Source organism: Clarias gariepinus, chromosome 16 (genome assembly GCF_024256425.1).
Source record: "Clarias gariepinus isolate MV-2021 ecotype Netherlands chromosome 16, CGAR_prim_01v2, whole genome shotgun sequence".
In the NCBI taxonomy this organism is placed as follows: Eukaryota; Metazoa; Chordata; class Actinopteri; order Siluriformes; family Clariidae; genus Clarias; species Clarias gariepinus.
The window spans coordinates 6,896,732-6,910,884 of record NC_071115.1 but is presented as its reverse complement, the minus strand read 5'-3'; the positions used below and the strand labels follow the sequence as shown (position 1 = coordinate 6,910,884).

The window sequence follows — 14,153 nt, the reverse complement described above, 5'->3', positions numbered from 1 at the left end:
AAGACTTTCGCACTATATTTGAACATAAAATATTGCTGATCCTATCAAGTGTGAATGGATCGTTGATGATTCTTTGCAATATCTGTATTTAGGCCTTCAGTACCCTACAGTTAGTACTATAGATACTGCACACACTGTTAATTTATACCGCCGTTGGCGCTCACTCATCAGTGCAACCCATATCACAACAAACAGTATCGATCGCTAGGGCAAATGCTTTAACATCCCACCACTCAGGAGCCCTTAGAACATAAATTCCTAAAACCTCTTACCCCTGTGATTCACCTAGAGGTTGCCAAAAGTTATTTATTTCATTTCACTTGGCAGGTATTACCCACATCAAAGTGCCAGCTCGCTCAAGCACGGCGCCGCCTGGCACAATAAAGATAAAACAGAAGCACCAAGAAATCTGGACACAAGGGCAGAATGAGTTTATAACAGGGGGTGTAAAGGAAAGGAAAGCCTCAGAAGAAGACTTTTCTTTTATTCAGCTCAAGCAAGGAATAACACAACACTTGTAAAAACCCTGATTTATGTGCTGTTGTGCACGTGTACACCTTATAAACATACTTTAAACTGACAAAGTGAAATACATCCCCATTTTGTGTGCGATGCTTTTAGCACAATTTCCACAGTCTTAAATGTGCACTGTACTGCCACTACTGTCCTGGAACAAGCCAATCTATGAACACAGCATCTACTGTAAGTGTAATCTTTAGAAGTCCAAAGTACTGTATTCAGAAACCAAATCAATGTACTGGAACTGGAGGAACTGGGGGAACTTACTAGTTTTGCTAGTATAATCTGATAATGTCAGGTCACACCCACCTCTCAAGTAAGGTCCTGATCACCTGCACACTGCCACATCCCACCGTGACAGTAAGCTCACAGCAACCAGCTTACAGCACCTGGTATTCCTAGGCGGTCTCCCATTCAAGTACTAACGAGACCCAACCTGCTTAGCTTCCGAGATCAGACGAGATTGGGCACTCTCAGACCAGTATGGCGGTAAGCTTATTGTCACGGTTGGGCATGGCGGGGATGGATCCTACTGCAGAGCGAGTGTTTATAGTTTCTGAAAGAGCTACGTGGAAGTGCTGAGACGGCATGTGTAGAGAGCAAGTGCAAGTGCTTTTAATCAATGAGCTCTCTGGAAAAGCGAGAGAATGGGGAACAGCCTTATGGGATGCCCAGGTATCTTGCTACTACACGTACAAGACCTTCATGGATGAAATGAGAAAGGTTTTCGATCGTTCGTTCACAGGCCGTCAGGTGCCAGATCAAGTACTTGAACTGCGCCAGGGATCTCAATCTGTTTCTGACTATGCCATCGATTTCTGCACTTTGGCTTCTTGTGGTTGGGATGATCAGGCACTTTTCGACACATTGCTTCACAGACTATCTGACCCAGTTAGGGATGAGTTAGCAGTCCGAGAGCTCCCTTCCAGCCTTCAGGGGCTTATTGACCTGGCAACGAGTATTGACACCCGCAAACGAACCCGACAAAAGGAGTATTGTCAGGTCCTCAATGTACCTGCTTCTAACCCGGCCCCACCTGAGCTCCCCTGAGTACCTGGTGGACTGGGAGGGTTACAGACCCGAGGAAAGAAGTTGGGTACTAGCCAGCTTCATCTTGGACCACTCTTTGATCACAGCACAATCTTCGCTCTTTGATCACAGCGCTCTGCACAATCTTCACACGTTCATGGAGGTGGGAGTACTTAGTAATTTTTTTACATTAGGCATGATTGATTTGTACCGAGCCCAGAAACGATTGCTCCCACTCCCCACTTCACCACTGGCCAGCGTTCACATTATTTTTGTCCTCTGTACTCTGGTACTTTTGTGCATTTACACTCTCTGATACAGCAGGTGGCTGGGTTTGTTAAGTAGTTCATGCTTTGCCTAATATTATATCAAGAGTAATGCTCATGTGTGCCTTCCTACTTTATCAGCTACTGTATGGCTGTGTAGCCCAGAAAATGGGTTTTATCAGGGTTTATCCATGGCAGGGGTGAGAATTAGTTTTACATGTTACTTAACTAGTATTAGCTCATTTTGGCTAGCTAGCAGGTAAGCTACATCATATACAGTACATGTTAAGTAGCAGAGTGTTTATATAAAATTTCCTTATATCAGATTATATAAGGAAAAACTAAACATTTTCTTTTTGTATTATAATTCTTTATCAGTACCTACACATTCTAAACAAAGTAAACAAAGACATTAAAAACACAGAGCATCTATAAAATCTGTAATTTTTGCATATAATGTATATAATTGTGTAGTTCTGAAAAGAAACCACATTGTCTTGCTATTGACTTTGCTAAAGTATCTGATCATTAATATACATAAAATCCAACGTTATTGGTCTTTTGGCTGTTCACGGCAAGGGGTCGCCACAGCGAACCATCCGAACCATCCGTGCCTGGGGTTTGGGCATCAATTTGTACAATCGCAGGCCACAAACCTACCATTGAGCCACCAATGCACTGTACAAGAAATCTAATATGTTACCATGCAAGTACTGTACATCAAATGAGTTTACCAAACTATGCAGAGAAAAGTTGAAAGAAATAAAGGCAGTAGAATTGGAAGAACTCAGATAGTCATAGTTCTGAAAGCCTTAATATAATGCTTGTCCGCAATTACCTTTTTTGTTCCTCCATTTCCTCCTAAATCATGCAACTTATTAAGAGAATACAAATATAGCAAAACATCTTAAAAATGACATTGTCAGGCTGGCTAATACGAGTCATACAGAGTATTTCACTGGAGACACACACATTCATCCAGAGGAAGGTTATTACTGCATGATGAGATACCGAGAGACGAGGTGTACGAAATTGTCACGGGTCCAGCAAAATTGCAGAAAGGGTCATCATCTGCTGTCATCATCAAGTGCTGCTGTCAGGACTTGGCCCATGCACTAGGGGTCCACACACACACACACACACACACACAAAACACAAAAACTAGACAGCAACAGCTTTCATTTTCAGAGATGAACAAAAATCTATTGATGTACAAATTAATTTCCCTTTTCATCCTATGCCATCTCTTGTATTCCTTTACGTCTTTGTTCATTTCTCTCTTTTTTTTCTCTCTCTCCCTCAATAATGAAAGATGAACAGTGGATAATGTAATATCATTTACAGTAACATTTGTTTTTATTGATTGTTTAAAAAAAACTAATCTGATAATAAATAAATAGTTATGGAAGTATGCAAATATGTGTTAATATAATACAAAACCACTGACAGAAACAACACATTTAAAAGGAAACTCATCTGCTACACTTCACTTCAACTGCTACAGCTTGTCAATGTCAAGGCAAAACTCATCAGCGTGTATTCATACCATAATCATTAGGTGTCTCAATTTGGTGGCCACATCCTTCAAAGGTGGCTTTTAAAGACTGATTATGTCACAGCGTTGTCTCCATCAAATGTGACCTTTTTTTTCCCCAACAACAAGGGTTCAATGGTGGGTCCCTTGCTCCACAACCTATCCCAAGATTCTTCGCGAGCCGAGGAAGAGACGATGGTTGGACGAGGATCCGCAGAGTACACTTTTAAATGTAAGTACTGGGTTTCGACTCAATCAAATAGCTAATGTCTTTCAGCTGGGAGGCTCGGACGACCGCTTATCCGGGCTCGGGACAAGCACTGCATCTAATGGCTGGAAATTGAACCGAGGTCTTCCGCAAGCGAGACACCTACCAATGAGCCATCAATGCCAATAGCTAATGATATTACTTAAATATTAAACAATATTAAAAATAAGAAGCCCTACATGGAATCCACTACCTGAGAGATGAGTTGAAAGGATCAACACTTGATGACACGAAGACATCGGAACTGCAAAAACAGCTGGTAATGCAAATAGCTAATCCTTAATAGACCATTTTGGCTTAGCCTTCGCATTCTGCACAGTCAGCAAAGGCCACAAGCATGTGAAAACCATAAACAGCAGACTCCTTCCTTCAAAGAGTTTGGTCCCTGAAATGAGACTCAGCTGTTGTTGTTCTCTGAGATTAGCAAAGGCACAAGTGTTACGGGCAGATGCACGTTAAATACTCCTGTCAATTCTGTTTAGGAGGTAATTACATTAGTTTAGAAGACAATTTATTGGATGATCTCAGAAAGTAATTTTCCTTCTGCAGGAATCTTATCACATTATGGCTGATATTTATAGATGTGTGTCTGGGGTAATCTGTGTGAAAGAAAAAAAAAATCACTCTTGGTTTCCTTGGTGGTTAGCACTGCCGCCTTGTACCTCCAGGACCCGGGTTCGATTTCTGTCTCGTGTCTGTATGCATGGAGTAAATGTCCTCCCCGTGCTTGATGGGTTTCCTCGAGGTTCTCCAGTTTTCTTCCATTGTCCCAAGACATGCAGATTAGGCTAAGTGGCATTCCCAAATAGCCTGTAGTATACTGTATATGTGTTTGTGCCCTGAGATGAATTGGCACGCCATCCAGGGTGTACCCCACCTCGACCCTAAGTCTCCTGGGATAGGATCCCGGCCCCCTTTGACATTGTTAAATGTTGAATTAATTTATACTGTATTGTTGGGCCAACTTTTTACAGTGGTATTTGTTGAGACAACACTTAACATTATGTTACTGGAAATGTTTTAAACACAGATTGAACAAATTTTTAAAAATCATGTTGAGCCAGCATTAGACTTTCACTGAGATGCAATCATGTGATTCATAAGACCCCGCCCACTCCCCCCTGCCGGACTGACCCTATCAAACTGCACTAAAGAAGATGGTGGACTCATTATTCTGGGTATATCATTATATTTCATTTATTTTATTTTTTTTGTAAAATATGTTTCAGTTAGCTTACAGGTTACTTTAGACACTTAGCATTATCTACATGTGGCCGGTGTCTTTCCGATCCCATTATAGCAGTGGTTCTCAAACGTTTTCTGTCATTCCCCACTTAAGGGGGTGGGCAAATTTTCAAGCCCCAACAAAATGATAACAAATACGGCCAAGTTTACTATTTATTGAAATATCGATTTCTACACCAATAAGATCAAATAACACCAAGTACAAAACTTTGTCACTTATTTAGAGCTTAATTCTTTCAAAGAAGTCGAGTGGCTTATTAACGTGACTGGGGTGTGTTGTGTCCAATTGTCTTTCTACTTTGTTGGGTCTCGTGCTGTCTGCTGCCAGCGGTTTAAGACACAAAACACACACGTGTCTCTCCTCAGCCCCACCATCCCCACCATGAATCCAAGAGCAACATCATGTTTTCCATTCGGCTGCTTTTTGGTTGATTAGGTTGATGGTGCTGAATCACCTGCTTTTTTGTGGTCCATGTAACAAATGCATCCATTGATGTTATTATGCTTACTACATACAGTACAGTACGCTACCGACCCGGTTTGTGTCTGCAGTAAAGTTAGTTTAATATTCGCATCTCCGAATTCAATAGCTGCGTAAATAAACCTGCAAATAAGATACCCACATATATTTCCTCTCTACATCGTCTTTAAGCTACATCCGCCTTAAATTATACACGATTAAAAGCATAAACATCATTATTCTCTACAACGCAACGAATGATTTAGGGATCATCGCAAAATGCCGCACAGCAACAAAAAGCGTAGAACGATATTGATCTTCCCTTCTGTTCAGCGCCTGAAGGATCAAAATATGATAAAATATAAATTTTTACCAAAAATACAGAAACATCAGCATACACATCGAAATAAATTAAATGACATATATAATACCAAATGTTTCCTTATATATTGTTCCTCTGGAATTAACATGCCGACGTTAAACCGTTATTGTTGCACTATGGTTCCACTTTTTCTCTGATTTTATTTTAATTTACTTGTATTAATGATCCATTTCTTTGCGTGTGATTGTTTAGTTTCGAGTGTCCCATCTTTATTGTCAATAAAGAAAAGCGTGAATTAGACTAGGTACTTTCCTATTATTTTCCACTGATTCCCTCCCGTTCATTGCGCCCCACCTGTCATGTCTGTATTCCCCACTAGGGGGCGCGCCCCACACTTTGAGAACCACGGCGTTATAGTGAGGCACCCTAGACATTACTAAGGTGAGCTTAGCTAATGTTAGGCTTCATGTTACAGCACTGTACAGAAGCTAGTAAACTAAACTTTCATAACTGTACTTATCTTTTTTTTCCCCACTGATGCCTTGACTTTTGCCCAGCAACAGCATCCTGCTCCCCCCAGCACACATGGCTGTGCAAGTTCGAGAAAACCCAGAAGTGTTTAATAGTTAAGGAGTAGCTGCACTTCTGGACTCTGTAAGTTAAAGAATATAAAAATATTTGTGTTAGTTCGGTTTTAGCCGCTAATGCTTATTTATTAACTTATTTTTATGAAAGCCGAATTGAGTAAAATGAAAATCCAAGATGTAGTTACTCCTGAGAATGACAGGATAAAACCCCTTAAAAATATGAAACCCTTTTAAATATGAAACAAAACATAGCTGTAACCCATCATTAGACTTCCAGAAACAGTCCTTTACACACTCTGGTGGTACATACGTAGCATTATTAATAGCTTTTATTTTTATCATAACTAGATGTAGATACTGATGAGCACCTGATGTTATCCAGGTGTTTTACTAGCCTTTAAAGAAAAAAATAAAGTCCATGTCTATGCCGATCACTGTTTTAACATTGACTAGTTTTGAGAGAAGTTATGTGTGAGTGTTTTAATTGTTGGGGTTTTGTTGGGCCAACTTACTTTTATAGAAAAACGATCACAAAACTACAGCAATGAGCTACAATGTCAGATAACTTAGCAAATAAAAAGTTGAGCTGAGTCAACCCTAGAAAAATATAATGAATTGAGCCCATAACCAATACTACTTGAGCTGGTTAAATATTTAAATTATTTATTTATTTATTTATTTATTTATTTATTTATTTATTTAAATTATAAGTTGAGTCAACTTAACTTGTAAACAGCAATGTGAAATATTTTGTATGGGCAGCAAATTTCTCCAAAATGTTGAGTAAACTTACAGTAAAGAAGCTGTGCAACTTGTTACTTCCTTTTTCTTTTACGTTAAGGCAGATTTATCTATTTATTTATTTATTTATTTATTAGGGTGTATACAGAATAAAGTGGTATAGATAATGATGAGTGAGTGAGTGAATCACTCTCATGATTCGGAACTTGGTACAGTTTAATGTTATGTACTGTTTATGAATATAATTCATATGAATATGAATCACTGATACTGTATATTAATGTTTGACAGGTTGTTGAGATTACGTGTAAATATGTGGATAGATTCCACATTCCAATTCTCTCTTTTCCCACTGTTTAGTTTGGGACTTGCACAGAGATTTGCTATTGTTGCTAATGATAGAAATCAACTAGAGTGAAGACCTATTCATATTCGATTTGTTTATCAGAGGTAATCATTTTCTACCCATCGCCTCAATTATTACAATCTCACATGCGGACGCACCTACAAAATAACCGCGAGTTTTTGGCAGGTTATATTTTCCACGACCCCAGATGTTTGTTCACACAGTCACATGCTCACGGCACTATCGATGGTGCTGGAGTAGATATGAGATGGTGACTTATTTCATTTCAGGGTGATCCAAAGTTCCAGGAACAATTTGAAAATACGATACGAAAATCGTTACAAAGCATCCAGCAACGCGGGAAGTGTTTAATGCATGAGGGAGAGTCACTGATCCAAGCCTTGTGAGACGAAATGATGACGAATAGCCACAGTCAAAGATGAGACGACATCTGCATAGAAAATCACAGACGTGTGTCCAGACGAGACGAAGTGGATCGGACGAGCGCCGAGATTGATGACAAACAGTCTGTAATTTTCTCGGGTTGCAACGGGGGGGGGGGGGGGGGAACATTGATGTGGCTGATCCAGGTATAGACATAAAATCACAATAAAGTCAGCACCTGCAAGACAGGATGGGAGATCCTCTCTCTGGATGGGGTTTAAGATTACCTACTGATCTAGTTGGAACAATGGATTAAGTAAATAAAAAATCTAAAACATTACACAGAAGGGAATAAACTCTTTCACAGCAAACCTTAATTTTAAAGTAAATTTAATGTTTGCGATATCGCGTTTCATAGCAGGCGGATTTTTTAAACACTTATAACGCCGTTTCTATCGACCACTTTTTTTATTGTTCTTCAGCAAGCATCATCCCATGAGTTTTCTCTCTCTTTCTCTCTCTGTGATCGTGTGTGTGTGTGTGGCAAAGAAATATTTACCCTGAAGTTAGAAGCCTATTAGAGCCCATTAAGCAGCACATCGCTGTATTAGATTTAATAAAGCTCCTCATCTCTCCTTTCCCTCTCCCACCTTCTCTTTCTCTCCATCGCACTCCCTCTGGATAGCAGATAAAATCCTGGCTGTGTCATCAATTTTTCCATCACAGATCACTTCTTTTTCCTTCTGTTCTTTTTTTCGCCTCCGCGTCCTTCATCTTGTCAGGACAATCCCTTTAGTTGATAACCTTCTCGTTCTCGGGTTTGACCTCATTCGGGTTCTCCTTAACATTTGGGGACGGCAGAAGCCAGCAGGCGGTCGATCATTTCTGACCCGATGACACAGTTCTGTACTTTCCAGCTCCACCGTACTGTATAGGATTTCTCACGCTGATTGTACCCCGCCTACGCATGCATGCTACATTGCATATGTCTCATTTGCTCTTGGAGCCTGCGAGCTATGTACTGTTTAAGAGCTAATGATATTTAATGTATGTACATTTGTGTATCTTTAAAGCGAGACAGATTTGCGGGAGCTGAAGCTACAGAGATGGAGACGAATAAGCAAAGCAGGGATGGAATAAGCCAGTGGCCCGATCATTTCTCCTACTTGAGTCAAAATGTGGTTCTGGCTTGGTTTTTTAAGGCATCTACAGTAGCAAAGCGAAATAGACTGCGATAGTATGGTACGTGTGAAAAAAGTTAGAAGTAAATAGGAGGTTTTTGCCTAGATGCGGGCATAAGTGGAAGCAAATTATGCCAGGTATGCATCTCCAAGGAAAAATAAAGCCTACATTCACCAGTCATTAACATGAACATCCAGTCACTCTTCGTAAACGTGTTGCCATTAATCCTGACATGAATTATACAACGAATGTATTCCTGTAAGGAACTGGTTTGGATTCCAACAAGTTGTAGGTAAATGTTGTATGAACACGCTTGTACTGTACTACAGGGTGCGAGTGGTAATCCTGCCCAGAGGCGCTGCTCGTCAACACGCAAGGCAGGCAACCACTCAGCACCCCTGGCCAGTAGGGGCTTACAAACTTATTTATTATTTATAGGATAATAGTGATGAATGCTGGTCGGAGAGACCCCTCGCAAAGTTTTGCCTTGGGCACTTCAAATAGTCTCTGATCTTTTCTCCCCTCACCTTAAATTTACACATTCATATCTTTTCACATAAGGCTCCATAACAACTGTATCATCCGAGGTTCTTACACATCTGTGGCATACCTGATCCAATCCCATCAGCTCATTAAAAAGGACTCCATGGTGCTGAGATGGAGAGTTGGAATCAATTTGCAAATTCTGGGACCATCAGAAATCATCTCAAGCCTACTATAGTATGTTTGGTAGTGCAAACTACAAGAAAAAGTATAAACCATGAATAATACAGCAATCAATACAGCAAAGTGATCGGTCACACCAAGATCCACAGTAAACCGTGTCGTGCTTGAGACCACCTTATCCAGCAGCCTCGGGCACGCCATGTAGTCACAGTGGTAGAACATCTGGACCAAAACTGAAACAAAATAGGGACTGATGTTGCTTGGTGCATGGCATCACAATCTCAAAGCCACATTCGCATGCCTGTCCATAAACTAGGTGTGATTTCAGGAGCGTATCCAGCTAGAGGTAGGTTTCAGGAAGTGAAAGAAATCCAAAACGCTGAAGAAATCCCAGACAGATGCTTCAGGCATTTTTCAAATAAGGTCCAAGCCCATTAGAAATGGTGGTCTAGAACACATTATGCCATACCCCTTGGCCCGGATCGAATCAGATATGGAAGCCATTCGTGCCCGATCATGGAAGTGGATGCAAATTCATCAGTGTTGTCGGTCTGTGACAAATCTGTGACAATCTCGTCCTCTGACCTACAAAGATTGATTTCATGCTATGCCTAATAATACTGATATTTGGAGAAAAAAATGTCAAGAGCAACACATAAAGCACAAAGATTGAAGTCCTCGTTTTATGCTTCGCTTTGTGTTTATTGGGGGCTCACAAACCAACTTGGTACATACTGCTTTCTGCTATATTGGAGGGTGGGAATATGCAAGTGTACCTGAAAACAGAAAAAATGATGTGTGAACGCTGGCGTAGGTTATTTGGAAGGTGGACCAATCGTTTCAGGGCACGGTACAAATAAATCATGCCTAATGCGAAAGTACCCTTAGTGTGCAGACAGTAACCTGAGCTCTGAATCAAACCCTGGGCACTGGAGCTGCCAGCTTGAGAAATGCTACCTGGTGCCAATTATGCAAATTACTGAGTATTTTAATAAGCAGTGTACTACAAGCATAGCAAATAATTTGATTGTGCACTCCACTTCGCAGTGTGTAATGACAATCGGAAAACGTTAATCCGAAAATAGGTAGGAATAATGGAAAAATTTTACTTTAATAATCACTTGTGAGCATGGCACAGATCCAGGACCTACAGGGAAGAAAATGCTTTTCATTAACCCATGCCATGTACAGACTGTAAATAGAGGTTTTAGAAGTTATAAAAAGGCTTTTCGAAATCTAAACACATTGTCGATGTGATCGTTGTTCCCATGTAGAAACTTACTTAGGAGTCAGTTACCATGTACTGTAGTGGACAAACTTATCACCGTCACTCACATACACACATTACTATCAGGTTAACACATTTTCATTACCTTCCAGATGCAGCAGTGTTGTAAAAGTGTCTCTGACATACTTAATTAAAACCAGTGTTACAGTATAACACATAAGCTCAAATAATCATTTGAAGAAGATCGTCGTGTTTACATGTGTAAACTTTTCTTAAGTTCGATGAAAAATTGCGAAACCCGCCGTTAACATGTTGATGTATGAAAGGAAAAAAAGGTGTCAGACATCGTTCTGGCTAGATTCAGAAAATCAACCAAAAAGGGATAAAAAACTAGTTTTAGAAGAATCTTTTTTGCATTAAAAGTACAACATGTTACTAAAAACCTGGAAGGATTGTGCTGAGCTAGCTACTTAATGAGAGAAATAACCATAATGTTAATGCTTTCATTGCAACGAATAAAGAAATAAATAGCAAAGCGAAGATAAAATCTATATTTACAGTAATAGTGAGCATTTCCACACACACAAGAGTGATGAGAATTCACAGGATTGTTACTAAACAGCTGTGTGGCCATAAGAAAACCACTTGTTAGTGAGACTAATCAGGAAAAACGGTTCTGTTCACTAGGGATCATAAAGATGAGACTTTGTGATGAAGCGATGCATCCATCATGTACAAGCCTCTGGAGGCAGTGTTATGATCTGGAGCTTTGGAGCTTTTTTGTTTTTGTTTTGTTTTGGCCAGAGTAAATATCCTACAAACAGGAGTGATGCTACTGTAATTATTCTTTTTAACAATTATTCTTGTCAATTATTCTGTTAAAAGATATGATTTTCACAATTTGATCAACTTTCTTACAGAATTTCTTTTTAAAATCAAATTAGCAAATAAGTCTTGGACTCATAATGCTAGGTTATAATAAGAACATTAGATACTGAAGATACTGTAAACAAGTATCTTGTTTGAGGGATTATTTAGTGATGCAGGAATTAAAACGGCTTTAAATGCAATTTTCCAGCTTTTCTTTTCTTTTTTTTAACACTAGAACTGGTTAATATAGAAAGCAAAGAAAAAATATTTTTTGGGTTCTATAAAAGATTTAAAAAATTGTTAACATCTCATCATGTGGAGGGTTTTTGCAGGGTGATGCACTTTTGATAAACAGGCTATTTAAGGAGATCAGTGGTCACATCACTTGGAGGTGAAAAGTGATCCTGCAGTATCCATGGATACTAATCTCTCATGGTAACAGTAGAAGCTGATATGAAAGGCAGAGCTTCCCAAACATGCCTTCATGCATGTGTGTGCACTCATACACACACACACACACACACACACACATAATATTATTATTATTTATAAATCTTGGATGTGTAGCTTAGCGTTTAAAATGCTCATGAACAGACCAAAATAACACTTAACTGCGCTTAAGTGGCTAAGGGCCAATAACCAAACTTACATTTCCGAAATGGAAAATTGATAAAAATTAAAAAAGTAAATAAATAAAATAGGGCCTTGAGTGTTGCAGCAGTAAAGTGCTCATCCTATCGTGCAGAGATCACACAGGGGGGGGGGGGGGGTGTTGGAGGCTTTGGGGGGGGGGCTAAAGAGATGGCCCGCCTGCAATGCCAGATAAGCCTGTTAGTTTCAGTTTCAGAGTGACCTAGGAGCAAAGATTTGGGCACATGGATGTCACTGGAGAATCCGTGCTGTTCCCCATCCGTCAGCTCCGAGCTTATAGTCGGTGTTGCACACTGCCTTTCTATAACTCACAAAAGACCTCGTGCTTATTAGGGACTTAACCCACGGTTTGTGTCAGGTGACCGTGTTCTCCACCAGTGTAAGATCTCGCTTTGGATCTGTGGTGCTTCCCGAGTTAAGCTCTTACAACATTATCTACAGTTCCATGCTTGTTAAAAAGCAAGGTTGTAAATGATTGATGGAAGAGCGAGATCATCTTTAAAATGGTTTACTGTGTGAGTCTCATCACCATACTATGCTTGAAGTCTTCTGAAAAGTTCAATGAGTTTTATGCCTTCAATCTCAAGAAAGTTCATCACAAGACCTGATTTGACATAAATGTCCCCATAAAAACACAGAAATAAACAGGTTGAATTCAGAGAGATGTGACAAACAAAGTAACATTTCGTCTCTGTTCTCATCCTTTTATCACTTCAAATCTGGCATCATCTTTTAACACTCCCTTAGTGAGCAACTTTACTTCCTTTTTTCATGACGAGATGCACACACACACACACACACACACACATTCACACAGATCACAAGACGATTTTCACCCTCATTCCATAAAAGCATTTCCTCCCGCAGGCCCGTAAATGATGGAGCATCATTAATCAGAGAACAGACACACGACTCTGTACTTTCAGTTCGGCATCATCCATCAAAACAGCCCATGTTGTCTTTCAGACACAAATAGCAATATGTGGCCATTATTACAGTCAATGATTAAAGCAAACAACCAATTTATACCATGCAAATAGAGAATCAGTGCCAGCTTAATACAGTGTGCTCAAATCTATCTGAACTTTGGGATTCGATCCAAGAAAATAACTGACAAACAAACAAATTATGTAATGGCTGTGTGAGATAATGAGACGTTTCTTAGTGCAAAATAAGTCTCCAAGGTCACCTTAAACGGTTAGCAAGGGTTTCACTCAGTTTTCTGCACATTTGGCAAAACATATTTATTTCCAGACGATAGTTACTAGCTAGGCTGCATGGTGGTGTACAGGTTAGCACTGTCCAGGTCCATCCTGCACCTCCAGGTTACGGGTTCGATTCCCACCTTGTGCTACGTGGGTTTCCTCCGGGTACTCCAGTTTCCTCCCACAGTCCAAAGACATACAGAGTAGGCTTATTGGCGTTCCCAAATTGCCTGTAGCGAGTGAATAAATGTAGCTGGCACCTACCCAGGGTGTACGCCGCCTTGTGCCCTAAGTCTCCTGAGATAGGCTCCAGGCTCCCTAGGACCCTGTATACAGGGTAAAACGCTACTGTATAAACGAGTTAATGACTAAGTAAGTAAGTTCCTAGCTAAACCTTGTTTAGCTATTTATTTATTACTGATCCTAAAACGTCACGTTTTCAACGCGTGCTACTTCATGCCCACGTTTCATTCTGCTCATCCTACCTGCTGATTGTGAAGCGATTTTCTGCAACATTGCAATAAACACACTTCGTTCCGCAGAGCTTGTCTGAGTTGCTTTGAACTGAGTGACAAGCAATTCACAGTCCTCGTTTATTTTTTCTTCCCCACCTGTCCAGGTTGCTCAGTAGATGGTTCCACTTTAAGAAA

The 14,153-nt window shown here is 40.1% G+C and overlaps 1 pseudogene; it reads right to left on the bottom strand.

Annotated features, from left to right (window-relative positions):
* Nucleotides 1-896: 896 nt before the first annotated feature.
* Nucleotides 897-1,014, bottom strand: LOC128545124 (uncharacterized; annotated as a pseudogene).
* Between the last annotated feature and the right edge of the window lie 13,139 nt (nucleotides 1,015-14,153).